At 45.2% G+C, this 15,639-nt stretch overlaps 1 protein-coding gene across 1 annotated transcript in view; it reads right to left on the bottom strand.

Annotated features, from left to right (window-relative positions):
- The window catches only part of LOC147111951 (uncharacterized), a 60,885-nt gene that overhangs the window by 5,227 nt on the left and 40,019 nt on the right, over positions 1-15,639 (bottom strand). The window contains exon 2 of the mRNA XM_085999367.1: positions 6,782-6,851. The gene's annotated coding sequence lies outside the window, so the exon portion shown is untranslated. The remainder of the gene's footprint in view (positions 1-6,781; positions 6,852-15,639) is intronic.

Raw genomic sequence — 15,639 nt, 5'->3', positions numbered from 1 at the left:
AGGCTCCGCCCCTTTGGGATTTGGGTCTGTGGCAGACGACGACTCACCCCGCCCCCAACTTCTACCTCCCCTAAGCTTGAGTCGAGGGTGGGATCTCCGTCCTCCGACTCCACCTCCTCCAGAATCGTATCTAGGGCGTGGCCTAGCTGTTTGGGCTCTTCCCCGATGGCGTTCGGATCAGGGGGAGGGCCTTGATCTTTGGGCTCCTCCTCGTCAGAGTCCCAGGCCAAAAGGGGAAACCTCCCCCCAGGTGGGCGGGACAGTTTCTCCTTCCAAGCAGGCTACAGTTCCAGCCTGTGGGGTCTGTGACTTTTTGCACGCCTCAGGCTGAAGATCTTTACTCTCAGACCTGGCTTCAGTTACCGGTTCCTTTGCACCCGGTTTAAACAGTTTGCACTGATTGATCTGAAACCATTTAGTGCGCATGGGCAACTTCACTGCATATACCATGGGGCTGGCTTTGTCTACAATGCTGTAGGGCCCCATGTACAGTGGTTCTAAACTCCCTACTTGGGCATAGTTTCTCACCATGACCTGATCTCCAACTTCCCACTCCTGTGTTTTCCGGGGTTCGAGCAGCAATCGGTTGCCCTGATGTTGCCTCCCCATGTTCCCAGCCGTTTGCCCATAAATCTGTTTCAGGCGCTCCAAAAGGGTCCGGGCAAACTTGTCCCGATTTACCTCTCGGAGCTGACCCTCAGTGAGCATCGGGGCTAGTACATGGGTGGGAGTTCGCATGACTCTCCCAGTCATTAATTTGTGCGGGGAGTATGTAATGTATATACCTTTAAGGGGGGAACTGTGTTTTACAGCTCACGTATACTGCAGTACCGGCAGTGACCACACCTGTATATAGCACTGAGTAGTAATCTGTACAGATCAGTCCCACTGTGAGCCACATTGACGACGAGGCAAGTTCGAACCTACCTGCAACTCTGCATCACCTCCCGGGGATTCGTTCCTGGAGATCAGTGGATTGGAGGTCAAGGCCAGAGACTCGGGCGTCGACCACGGGCAACCGCCCAGTCATCCAGCAGAGACTCGAGAATTGCGGGGGAGGCTGTCGAGAGCCAGGCTTGGCTTTCCAGTCGAGGTCGTCCAGCGAAACGGGCTGGCAACAGGTAGTGCGCAGACCCTTCCCGGACAACGGCGGGCTAGAGCCCGACTGAGCGGCACAGCAAAGGGCTGAGCAGCGTCGACAGGGGGGAGAGAGAGAGGGCAGAGCGCACAGGGCGCAGCCGGTGTTCAGGGGCCGAGCAGCGTCGAAGAGAGGGAGAGAGAGACGCGCAGAAACCCGCGAGGCGCCGCCATTGGCACAAGGACCGCCGAGAGCGGCGTTGGCAGCAGCGCAGGAGAAGCACACGAAACCTACAGGGCGCCGCCATTGCCACGAGAACCGCCGGGAGCGGCGTTGGCAGCAGCGGGGGAGGAAGGAAAGCGCGGGAGATGCCATTTTAAGCCATTGGGAGACGCCAATTTAAACCACACCCAAAATGCCGAAGAGTGGCAGTATCACCGCGTTTGACAATGAAGTCGAAGATTGGACTACATATGTTGAACGAATAGAGGTATACAGCAAGGCAAATGAGGTGTCAGATGACAAGAAAGCGTCGGTATTGTTAAATTTAATGGGTGCAAAGACGTATGGGTTATTACAAAATCTAGTAACCCCAACGAAGCCAATGGAAAAGAGTTTTGAAGACATAGTAACGATACTACAGGAACATTTAAACCCCACACCGCTGCTGATAGCAGAAAGATTCAAGTTTCACAAACGGAACCAGCATAAGGATGAAAGCAATGCTGATTATTTAACAGAACTGCGTAAACTATCGAAACAATGCCAGTTTGGAGCGGGACTGGCAGATACCTTAAGGGACAAGTTTGTGTGTGGGCTTCAAAGTGAAGGAACCCAGAAACGGCTTTTATCTGAAAAGGACCTTACGCTGGAAAAGGCTTTCAGCATTGCGGTATCATATGAAGCAGCAGCATGGGGCGCTGCAGAGATACAACAGAGACTGCAAGAATATGGCACAAACGAAATGTCATATAGAACAGAGAAGTGCTATCGCTGCGGCAGAACAACACACGACCAGAATGATTGCTGGTTCAAAGACAAAGTGTGCACAGTGTGTGGAAAAGTAGGACACATAGCAAGAGTCTGCAGGTCGGGAAAGAAAACCAGCAATAAGAAACCTACCAAAGAAAAGTACAAGAAGGTACATAAGATGACAGAGAATAGTTCAGACGAACAAAAGAGGGAGAACGACTCCGAAAGCAGGGAACTGAGTTGTCTGAAACTATTTAATGTGATCACAACGGAGGATCACCGAACCATTTGGGTCACTCTCAAGATAGCAGGAGTCCAGGTAAAGATGGAATTGGACACAGGATCAGCCCTAACAGTCATAAACCGACGGGACTACGAGCGGCTATTCTCACACATACCCTTGAGAGACACAAAAATTATTGTGAAGACGTACACGGGGCAAAAAGTCTACCCCAAAGGAAAAATAAGGGTGACCGTTATTTATAACGGTAAGGAAACACCAAAACTAGACCTGTATGTATTGCAAGATGGAGGACCACCATTACTAGGACGTGAATGGATCCGGAAAATACAACTGGATTGGCATTCCATACAGGCGCTGACTGTGGCTGACAAAAAAGGATGACGACATCACACCTGGGCGACTGTCAAAGATCCTAACTGATGCGAAAGAAGTGTTCCAGCAAGGACTCGGAACACTAAAAGGCGACGATTAAAATTGAAGAAAACGCAAGCCCAAAATGTTTTAAGGCCAGACTGGTACCTTATGCGATCCGCCCAGCCGTCGAAGCAGAGCTGGAGAGTCTGGAACGTTCAGGTGTACTGTCCAAGGTAGACTGGAGCGAGTGGGCTACACCCATCGTCCCTGTGATGAAAAAGTCGTTGAGCAGCATGCCTGGGGAACCAAGGAAGGTTCGCATCTGTGGGGACTTTAAGGTAACAGTGAACCCGATCCTTCACACCATACAATATCCACTTCCGCGGATTGAAGATATTTTCGCCTCGCTATCTGGAGGGAAACGCTTCACTAAGATTGATCTGGCCCAGGCGTATCTGCAAATGGAGGTAGAAGAAGCATCAAAAAAATACCTCACAATCAACACCCATAAAGGTCTCTACCAATACAACTGGCTGGTATTCGGGGTAGCATCAGCTCCGGCTATTTGGCAGAGGGCAATGGAACAAGTCCTGCAAGGGATCCCAGGGACCCAGTGTTATTTGGATGACATCCTGGTCACGGGCGAAAATGACAGTGATCACCTTGCCAACCTGGAGCAGGTGCTCACTAGATTGCAGGAATATGGGCTCCGAGCTAACCGCCCCAAATGCGAGTTTTTTAGAAAACAGATCTCGTATTGTGGCCACGTTATCGATAAAGAGGGGTTACATAAGTCCCCAGAGAAGATTGAGGCAGTAGTCAAGGCTCCAGCACCGCAAAATGTGTCACAGCTGAGGTCGTTCCTCGGGCTGGTGAACTACTACCATAAGTTCTTACCAAATTTGTCTACAGTATTACACCCACTGAACACCCTGCTGCAAACGGGGGTACCATGGAAGTGGAATGACGAATGTAAACGAGCTTTCCAGAAGTGCAAAGAATTGATCACATCAAAAGAGGTGTTGGCCCATTTCAACCCAGCACTACCAATTCGTTTGGCATGTGATGCATCACCCTATGGTATTGGAACGGTGCTGTCGCACAAATTCCCGGATGGGTTGGAGAGGCCAGTAGCCTTTGCGTCTCGGTCACTAACCTCAGCCGAGCGCAACTACGCCCAGATTGACAGGGAGGCCCTCAGCCTGGTGTGGGGAGTGGGAAAATTCAACCACTATCTGCATGGGCAGAAGTTCACCTTGCTGACTGACCACCAACCACTTGTCTCCATCTTTAATCCAAAGAAGGGCGTTTCGGTGATGACTGCACAACGGTTACAAAGATGGTCCCTTTTTCTAGGGGCGCACCAATATGAAATAGAATATAAAGGCACGAAACAGCATGGAAACGCTGATGGGCTATCACGCCTGCCACTGCCTACTGTGGAGGAAGCACCAGCAGTGGACCCTATCGAGATATTTTATTCGTCAATAATTGAACGATTGCCAGTAACTACGCGGATATAGAGAAGGAGACCCGCAATGATCCGATACTGTCTCGGGTATATGATTTGACGGTGAGGGGATGGCCAACACATGGCGACTCACTGTTGCCAGCATTCTCATCCAGAAGAGAACAGCTGTCAATATGCCAGGGGACAGTGATGTGTGGATCCCGAGTCGTAATTCCACCCAAGTTAAGGGAGAGAGTGCTAAATGAGCTTCACGAAGGTCATCTGGGAGGGGTGGAAATGAAATGCCTTGCTGGGGCTTGTGTGGTGGCCGGGGATCAATCAACAAATCGAGGACCTAACCAAGAGCTGCTCAGGATGCCAGAAGGTCCAAAATGCACCACCACATGCCCCTCTACACCCATGGGAGTGGCCCTCCTCTCCATGGCAACGGGTGCATATTGATTTTGCTGGTCCATTCATGGACTCAATGTTCTTAATAGCAGTGGATGCTCACTTGAAATGGCCTGAGGTGATAAAGATGTCCTCAACCACGACAGAGAAAACGATTGCAGTCCTACGGACCATATTTGCCAGGAACGGCTTGCCAGAGCAGATTTGCTCTGATAATGGACCACAGTTTGTGTCCGAAGAGTTTTGAAAATTTATGAAAAGGAAAGGGGTAAGGCATTACACATCCGCCCCGTATCATCCAGCCACAAATGGATTGGCTGAGAGGTTCGTACCAACCTTTACAAAGGCGATAAAGGCCATGTGCGATGATGAAATTCCATTACAGCATAAGGTGGACAATTTCCTGTTAGCCTACAGAAATGCGACACATGCAGTTACCAACCAGACCCCGGCCATGATGTTCTTTAACCGAAGGTTGAGATCTCGTCTGGATTTGCTCAGGCCAAATGTGCGAAGGAATGTTGAGGATAAACAATTCCAGCACATGAATGAGAAGCCGACAAGGAGCTTCAATGTAGGCCAACCAGTCTTGGCCCGTGACTACCGAACTGAGAAATGGCAACCCGGAACGATATGCACACGGCAGGGGCCCTTAATGTACACAGTGGATGTCGGGGAGAACATTGAGAGACGCCACGTTGACCAGATCTTAGCATCACAGGAACGAGTCAACCCCATGTCTCGCGTACCTGGGGATGAACCCGACATACCGGTAGCATATACCTCCGAAACAGTAGCAGTGGAAACGGATGAACTAACCGACGAAAGGGAGCCAGAATCGCCTCCGCACCAAGAACAAGAACCTCAGGAAAGGAGTTATCCAGAAAGGGTCAGGACGCCGCCCCAAAGACTGAATCTATAAATGGACTATTTCTGTTTAATGTGCATGTTAAAGTGTTAATTGTTATTTGAATATTATGGGTACTGCTAATCTAAAAAGGGGAGGCATTGTTGTGTATGTACCTTTAAGAGAGAACTACTTTTACAGCTCCTGTATACTGTAGTACCGGCAGTGACCACACCTGTATATAAGCTTTGTGCATGCCTCTGTACCCCCAGTCTTGAGACTACCCTCCTCCAGTAAACACCTGTTTATTGTTAAGTTACAGCCTCCGTGTAGTTATTGGGAAACATCATACCTTAAAGAACACAGATCTTACACTTTTGATCTCTTTTTCTGGTTCCCTCTTTCACTAGCCTCAGTACTTAACTGTTTTCTCCTTTCGGCTTCCCTTTTCCAATCGCCAAATGCTGACCAATTAACTTTCTTCTTTCCCCTTCTACCTGGATCTCTATCAAGAAGACACTCTTCAAGACAAGTAATAATCCTATCTAAATTAAAGGAGCCGTCTGGCGGAAAGGGTCTTACTTTATTTTTAGTCCAATTAGTCCAATTTTCCATATGGTCGATGGAAGATTGACCACAATTTTTCAACATAAAACAGGCTGGAGTGCCTTTTTCTGGCGTCTTACTTGATTGACTACCCATTTCCCTCTACGTAACTGTTAACAGGGGTACTTCCTCGGGGTCTGTTGTCTTTCTTACTTTAACAATACTTTGATTTCGTAGCATAAAATTATACACCACAATATGAGGATTATAATTAACAATCCGAACAGTTGTCGCAACACTTCATCAATATTATGAGAATTGACAAAATTAGACATAACAATTAACAAACATTACGAGACAATCCTAGTGGTCTTTATCAACATCGAACCAGTGTCACAGAATCTCCAACCTTTGCCGCTCAGAGTGTCTCAGGGTCTTGACGCCTACTTCGTGGTCCTGGCCTTCACGTGGGGCATTTGCCCTCTTAATAACCGGCCTGAGGCTAGGCGTTAGAGATTTAACACTCTCCTTGTCCGATCGGGCTCAGTTGACTGACCGCGACAAGGTTCGAAATTGAGAGACCACCACAAACAATAAACATGAATTTAAGTACTTATAACATCAATTTATTACACCTTAACCTATTCTTCCTACCGGGACTCTAACCAGTCACACATTCCCTTCTTCTATTTGGGATTCCAACCCGCCGGTTTTCCCACTATCGGGACTTCAACCCGTTACACATCCACTTTTAGGGATTTTAACCCACCAACCAGTTTAGGAGTCCAACCCGCCAGTTTTCCTACAACTATGCTACTCCTTCTTTGGTAGTAGTCTTAACCTTCTGCTGTCCGGACAGTCTTAACCCTTAAACCTTACCGGTATCTCTTACTCTCTACGTGCCAGTATTTTCAGATGTCCGACTTTCCGAGAACCGATCCTCTCTTTACTGTAGTTGATAAAAGAGAAAATGATTACTGTAGTTGATGAGAGAAAATGATTACTTAAAGTCAACCGAACCCCGAACTGAGTCTACTCACAGATCGCAGTACACTTGTCGACGAGCGGGACTCAATAGTACCTGTTACTGGGGAAGGCTTCCTGGTTTTGAGTGTTCAAGAGACACTCCCTGGCCAGTCAGGGACCGTTCCCCGGAACGTCACAATCTTGGCGTCCGCTCCCAGTCAAGTAGTAAGCGATCTCGGTGGGACCTCCAAGAAATACTGTCGAAGTGCGAGCAAGACTCAGACACACAGTAACTGGCAAACCATACTTTCTTTACTTGTCACAAGGGAAGAGCAGTATAATCAAAGGTCGATACCACAACTTCAACGAAAGCTTACAAAAGGCTCATATTTATACATTGGAGTAAACAAGTTCCAGATAATATGTGGATATTACATCATTGGTTTAGCAACACTAATTTCTCAAAAAACTTACATTAAACAAAGCCTATTCTTTCAATTCCACTTCTTATCTCTACTTAGTCCAACCATCTGAACCACAAGTTCCTGTCTTATCTAACCACAGCGTATGCCTTTCTGAGGTGCCGAATCGCGATTGGATGCCGTACAATAGCTAATTAACCATATCCTGCAATGATTCAATCTTCCATCTAGCAGTCAAGCCCTCGTGACCTTTATTGTTCTTTAATACTAAACCACAGGTCAAAGAGCAGGTGTTCCTCTTCCTTCTTATTGAGTTTACAAACTGCCAATTCTGCTATGCTTGCATTTTGCGAAGCTGAAGTTCCCTTTTTTTTTGCTCCCTTTCCAAAACGAAAAACATCTATTATTACCTTACGCAATTCATTCCTTATGAGAAGCCATTTTGTTAGCCAGTTCGTTGGCCATTTTATTTACACTTCCACAAGCCCCAGATGATGATGTCATCAACATAGACCCGAACTCCTTCCAGACCTTCAATTATGTGTTCCATCGCTCTATGAAAGATTTCAGATGCAGATATTATCCCGAAAGGCATTCTGAGGAAACAATACCTGCCAAATGGTGTGTTGAAGGTACAGTATTTGGTGCTCTCTTCATCCAGTTTTAGTTGCCAAAATCCTTGAGGCTTCGAGCTTTGTAAAGTATCTGGCACCTGACATTTCATTGGTGATTTCTTCTCGCTTGGGAATCTGGTAGTGTTCACGTTTTATGTTTGCATTTAAGTCCTTTGGATCCATGCATATTCTTAGATCATTGTTCTTTTTCTTTACACATACCATGGAGTTAACCCAGTCTGTTGGCTCTTTGACTTTCCTGATGACTCCTAGTGTGGTCATTCTATCCAGTTCTTTCTTGAGCCGGTCACGCAGGGGTGCTGGAACTCTTCGTGGAGCATGTACCACTGGCTGAGCATCCTCCTTTAGCTGGATCTTGTAAATGAATGGTAGAACTCCAAATCCTTTGAACACATCCTGGAAATTATTTACTACAGAATCCACCGAGTCATCTGGTCTGCTTATGGCACAGTTTATACGGTAGACGCTCTTGACCAGTTCTAGGTCTTCACAAGCTTTGTCACCTAGTAGTGAATCAAGTCCTTCAGCCACAACAGAAAACATGAGATGATGCACTTTGTCTTTGACTGTCACTAAGTCTGCATACACCTAAGCTATCTATTTTCTGACCATTATTGTTCTTCAGTAGTGCTGACTTTCTGTATTTTGGGCTTTTCTTTCATGTTTTTAATGTCACTCATACTGATTAAGTTTGCTTTTGCCCCAGTGTCCAGTTTCAATGTAACTAATGCTCCATTTATCTGCAGTGGGATCATCCATTTGTCCTCTTTTACTGCATTAACTTTATGTTCAGCATTGTCCATATCTGAGGGCTGCACATTTTCTGTATTCTTTTCTATATTGTCACATGACACCATTCCTACAAAAAATGTCTCACTTAAATCAGTGTCCTCAATTACATTAACTCGTTGCCCTTTTAGTTTTTACTTTTGAAAAGCATTGTTTGGCAAAGTGATTCTTTCCATGACATTTTGTGCACATTTTTCCAAACGCTGGACATTGTTTTAACTGGTGTTGGTAACCACAGCGTTTACAATTAAAAATTCCTTCCTCCGATTGCTTTTCACTTCTGTTCTGCCCATCTTTCTTCCCCTTGTAGGACACAGCACCGACAGCAGCACTTACTGCAATCGCATCATCATTGATTTCACTGAAAGTCTTGGCATGCTTTTGAGCTAGCTCGCTAGCTTGGCATATTTTCACAGCAATTTCCAATGTTAGTTCGGTTTCTCTCAACAGGCGTTCCCTGACTTTATCATGAATACCAAACACAATCTGGTCACAAATCATGGATGCTTTCAGCTCAGAGAAATTACATGTCTGTGCTTTCAGTTACAGATCAGTCAAAAAGCTATCAAAAGTCTCATTTTGCTGCTGTGTCCGAGAACAGAAGATGTACCTCTCATAGGTTTCATTCTTTTTGGGAGAACAATGTGTATCAAACTTCTTTAGCACATCGTCTAATTTTTCTCTGTTCTCCTCTGGATTAAATACAAATGTATTAAATACCTCTATCGCCTGTGGGCCTGCAACCGTGAGCAGCAACGCTATTTTCCTTGCGTCTGGCTTCGTACCGTACCCGATGGCAGCAATGTAGAGTTCGAATTGTTGTTTAAAAGTCTGCCAATTATAGTCGACATTTCCTGCGAGTTTCAAACGCTCTGGTGGCTTCAAATTCGCCATGTCGCGTTGCACAATATTCAGCAGATCTTACCAATCCTGGTACCATGTTATGTTCATTAATAACTAGTCGTTTTTATTAAGAACAGCTAGCTTTTGCTAGACACTTTATTGAGCACATGTGGACTAGGTACAGTATCTGTAGAGGCCTCCATCTTGACTGCTGCCTTGTGGGTAGCATAGTGCATCGTGGGTAGCCCACTCTTATATACATACAGCACCACCTAGTGTACCATTCCAGAATGACAGGTTACTGATCATTACAGGCGGGAGAAAAAGGCTTAGATCTCTATAACAGCTGGAGTTTATCCGAAGAGGATAAAACGAACCCTACGGAGATTTATGAAAAGTTCAGTAACCATCTCGAGCCTAAATCAAACCACCGCATACACAGGTATAAATTCCAAAGCTTAAGACAGGAACCTGGTGAAACGGCTGACAATTTCCTGACGAGATTAAAAAAACGAAGCCAGCAAATGCAAGTTTACGGAACTAGAAGGCTGGTAGGCCAATTAATATGGGGCTCGGCCCATACAGAAGTGCAAAAAGAATAGGAAAAGAAAAGCTCGGAAAATCAGAAGCCATAGATACAGCGAGGGCTCACGAAGCCACAAAACAACAGATGAAAATGCTAAATACTCATACGGCTGAAGTGCGGACAACTCCCGAACCGGATCACAGAATAGATGCAGTGCGCGAAAAGCACAGCACACAAAAACAAGTATATGACAGCGGGAAGAATATGTGTAGAAACTGCGGAAGACAACACGACTACACAGACAGAAGAAAATGCCCAGCGTATGGAACAAGCTGCAACACGTGTGGTAAAGCAAACCCCTAGCAAAAGATGTGCAGAGCTAAAAGAGAGGGGCTACACACCAAAAGCAGAGGCGGACAACAGAACCAAAAGAAAAACAAAATCCATACCATGGGTGAGCAAGATGACGAAGACTGCGGGTACGACAAAGCTCTGAACATTGAAACCAGAAAGGTTCTCTTACACGAAACATCCAGAGCGGAATGCACCCCAAAGAAAGAATGGCACACCATCATCCAGATTAAAAAGAGGATCGAAGGACAGCCCACAACCGTCAATCTAAAAGTAAAGTTGGACACAGGAGCTCAGAGCAACATCCTTCCACTGAGACTATACTGGATGATCTTCCCCGAAAACTTGGGCGAAGATAGATACCCGAAAAGAGGGTGTTTAAAAGCAAACAACGTCATGCTGACAGCGTATGGGGGGAGTGAGATCAGACAACTCGGAACAACCTATATAAAAAGGAACACACAAAAGCAGAAACATCAACTGCATGTTCTATGTGACCGACTCCGAGGGACCGGCGATCCTGGGATTAAACAGCTGCGAGAAGCTGGGGTTAATCTCGGTAAACCACGAACAAAAACATCACAAAGTCAACAGCAACACCCCACTGGAAAATCGTCCACAAATCATGGACACGAAACATTTGATGGACATGTATCCAGAGCGCTTTGATGACACTGTAGGCTGCTTCGGGGAGTTCAAGTACCAGATAACAATAGATCCAGAGGTAAAACCCGTCATCCATGCTCCAAGAAAAATACCCATCGAGCTAAAAGAAAAATTATACACCGAACTAAAAGAAATGGAAGAGAAAGAAATAATCGCAAAGGTCACTGAACCCACAGACTGGGTAAACTCGATTGTGGTACAGAAAAAGCCGAATGGGCGGCTCAGAATCTGTCTGGACCCCAAAAGACTTAAACCAGGCAATAAAGCGGGACCACTACCCCACACCAACATTAGAATAAATCACACCAGCACTGGCAGGAGCCAAAGTCTTCTCCAAACTGGATGCCAGAAACGGCTACTGGAATGTAAAACTGGACGAAGAATCAACTAACCCGACGACTTTTAATACACCATTGGGGCATTATAAATTCCTGCGGCTGCCATTCGGGTTGAAAGTCAGCCAAGACATTTGCCAACAAAAGATCGATGAAACATACAAAGGCTGTGAAGGAGCCACTGGAAATCGCTGATGACATCCAAGTTTACGGAACAAATGAAAGAGACCATGACGTGCACTTGCACGAGGCCATGGAGTGCACCAGAACGACTGGCATCAAGCTGAACACCGAGAAATGCATCGTTAAAAGTACGAAATGCAAATTTTTTGGCATGATCTACACACCGGAGGGTGTCAAGCCTAATCCCGAAAAGGTCGAGGCGATAGCAGAGATGAAACCTCCAAACGACAAGAAGGAGCTGAGAAGCTACCTCGGCTTGGTCCAGTATATGAGCTCTTTCATCCCGAACATGTCAGACTACACAGCGAACCTAAGAGAATTACTAAAAGACACCGAATACCAATGGTCAGAATCCCATGAGAGGAACTTCAAACACCTAAAGGAATTATTATGTAAAGAAACCAGCCTGTCTTATTACGATCGAAAAAACCTGTCACCCTACAGGTAGATGCCTCTACCAGGGGGCTAGGGGCAGCCCTCGTGCAGGAAGGAAAACCAATAGCTTCCGCATCAAAGGCACTGACATCAGCAGAGACAAGATACGCAAACATCGAAAGAGAGCTATTGGCAGTGGTATACGGATGCGAAAAGTTCCACACCTACTTATACGGAAGAAAATTCGAGGTAGAGAGTGACCATCGTCCACTCGAATTTACAAGAAAAACCTAAGCAAGGCCCCAGCAAGACTGCAAAGGTTACTGTTAGGACTCCAAAGTTATGACTTCGAATTAAAATACCGGCCAGGAAAAGAAATGGCACTGGCAGATGCATTGTCTCGATTGTCACCACATGAAAAACACGAGATGAAGGGCCTGACAGTAAAAATACACCACCTCGGAAATATTACCCCCACAAAGCTTAGCCAAATTCAAGAGGAGACTGGTAAAGAAGGAGTTGCTACTACTCATGCAACAGGTAATACAGGGGTGGCCGGAGAAGATCCAGCAGGTCCAAAACCAAATCTGACAGTACTGGACAATCAGAGACAACATCTCGGTGGAGGACGGTGTTCTCCTTGCTGGCTCAAGAATCATAATACCAAAAACAATGCAAACGGAACTTCTCCGCTTAATACACCAAGGCCATATGGGGATGGAGAAATGTAAACTAAGAGCCAGATCAGCTGTGTACTGGATAGGCATGTACAAAAGCATAGAACAAATGGTCTCCACATGCTGCATATGCCAGAAATACCAAAACACACAGCAGAAGGAGGAGATGATTCAAATGGAAGTACCCCCGAGACCATGGCACACGGTCGGAACAGATCTGTTCCTGTGCAACCAGGAGTGGTACATCATAGTAGCAGACTACTACTCAAAATTTCCTTTTGTCAGAAGGATAAACGACATAAGAGCCACAACAATCACAAAAATTGCAAAAAACTTATTCGCAGAACAGGGCATCCCAGAGAAGGTCATCTACGACAATGGGACACAATTCACCTCCAGCAAATTCAGAGCACTGGCTGGAAAATACAGATTTAAAATAATTACCTCATCCCCACATTACCCAAGGGGACACGGATTTATTGAAAGACAGATCCAAACAGTCAAAAGAGCTCTCATGAAAAGCAAGGAGACGGGAGAAGACCAAGACCTCGCCCTTTTGGCAATCAGATCGACACCTTTGAGAGCAGACTCGAAATCGCCAGAACTACTAAATAGTAGAAAATACAAAACAACTCTACTAGCAAAGATATACCCTCCCCAGGACCAAGAGGAGGTTCGGCAGAAGCTGATGGAAACAAACTACGGGGAGCACACACTATAACAAGCATGCAAAAACACTACCGGAGCTGCTAAATGGGCAGTGAATATACAAGATCCGTTGTTGAGAACATGGAGTCCAGCCAAGGTTATTGGAAAAGCTGATACTCCAAGATCTTACTTGGTAGAGACAGAACCTGGAAAACAATACAGGCGAAACAGGATCCATATCAGACCCTCACCTGAAGCTGTCAAACAGCGGACAACATTAACAGCAGTTACGGTACCAGACACGGAAAACAATATAACGCCAGAAACAAACACCTCAAATAAAACAACTGCAAACATGCAGTCTCCAGAGCCAAACACGACAGCACCGGCAACAAGAAAAGAACACACCAAAACACCGCAGAAAGGAATAGTAACAGCCAAGTCCACAAGATGGAGGAGTAACATACAACCACCTGAGCGGTATCGCGAATAATGATAAAGACAATTATAATTCGCACGGAACAGTAAAACAACATTGACAAATATCTGTATATAAAAATTGAGCAAAGGAAGCTCACGTTCTATATTCACGTTCTGTATTTTGTTAACGTTATTCAACTGGAAACATTGTAAAGTAGAAAATTGATGTAATTAGTTTTGTTGGGAAAGAGGGATGTTACATAGTTATGTGGGACTACATTGTACAAGTGTACTAATACTCAAATCAAAGTGTAGCAGCAATACGATGCTGGGAAAATAGTGCACAGGCGCCACACAGTGGCCATATAGCACTCCGCACCATGGGGCAGGAGCCATTACGTAGCAAATAAAACAGTAGTTTATTTTACAAACTACAGAGTCCAGAGTCGTCTTTACAAAGCACTACGAGTGCTAGAAGACACAACAGTCTTTAAAATGACTTCTTTAAAAATAAGGTTGTGCAGAGGGAATTTAAGAAGTTACACATTAAATTGAAAAAACCAAGATCCCAAAGGTGGTAACCTCCAAGATTGCTTCCTGTGCTGCCCACTGGACAGGTTAAGGAGAGGAAGGTCAACGCATGGCTGCAGGGTAGGGGAGAAAGCGGCAGGCACATTCTTGGGGCACTGGAGCATTTTCTGGAACAAGGGAAGGTAATGCTGAAGGGAAAGCCTCCACCTAAACCTAAATGGCACTGATGTCTTTGTGGAGAGAGTAAATAGAACAGTGGGGTAGGATTTAAACTAACAAGAGCTTGGGTAAAGTCTAGATTTAAGACAAGAGAGGGAGAGCAGGATTAATAAAAGGTGTTGGAAATGAAAGAGAGCAGAGATTAAATAAAGAGAGAGAAAATATCAGAAGAAACAAAGAAACTGACAGAGGTAGTGAGATGAAAATGCTGTTGCAGAAGGAAGGGGCAAGGGAGAAGAAAGTGAGGTTAGTTTAATCGATTGCTTTATTGTCACAGAAACCCCACATTCGGAGCAGGGCAGCTCCGTGCAGCCAGCCACCACCATGGGGCTGGACGTAGCTTAAAAACACAATCGGAGAGAGATCTCGGTAGATAACCACATGTACCTCATCTTATTAAACTGGTTACAAGTGAGTGAGTTGCCAAGTTTTACCTGCAAAAGGGGAGTAAGAAAGTAGTTTGTTGCTGTCAGATGGCAGTGACATGTTTTAGGAGAGGAAATGAGAAACGAGTTTGTGCAATTTGAGCTGTACGTGAATCCACTTTTTAAATAAAAATGATCTTACTGCAGATGGGCTTGTAAAATCAGCCTTTCAATCATTAGGTGAAGCAAGGAAGCATTTTAGCAGAGGGAAGAAGAGTGATTAACATAAGTTTAACTTACTTTTATTTGCTACTTTTTAATAAATCCAATATTGCACCAGGGGTGAATTTATGATTTTAGTCTTGTTGCTGAAAAAGTTAATAAAAACCTTAATAATATAAAAAGTGGGGAAAATTAGAGCTTACTTTTGAAAAATCAGAATTCTGGCGTCCGGTTTATATTTTTAGAAATGTTGAGACACCTCACTTTTGTTGAGTCTGTATGTCCCAATTAGGTTTAGGATCAATCACTGGACACAGACAACAAGAATAACTTTTAACAGGTCTTTACTATTCGAAGGTCAGGGCTGAACTGCCCAGCAAATCCTTGCATAACACTTACATACCGGTGTGGTCACCACCGGTATTACAGTATACAGCAGCCAAGAGAAAGTAGTACATCTCTTAAGGTAGTTCTCTTAAGGTGGAACAGGTTACATACACCACAATCCTCCCTTTTTAGCTTAACAGTTATATCCCCATTTAACATAACATAATAACATATAGA

This window comes from Somniosus microcephalus, chromosome 10, assembly GCF_052327205.1.
Source record: "Somniosus microcephalus isolate GS21.2 chromosome 10, FLI_Smic_1.0, whole genome shotgun sequence".
NCBI lineage: Eukaryota > Metazoa > Chordata > Chondrichthyes > Squaliformes > Somniosidae > Somniosus > Somniosus microcephalus.
This window is presented reverse-complemented; position numbering and strand designations above follow the sequence as displayed.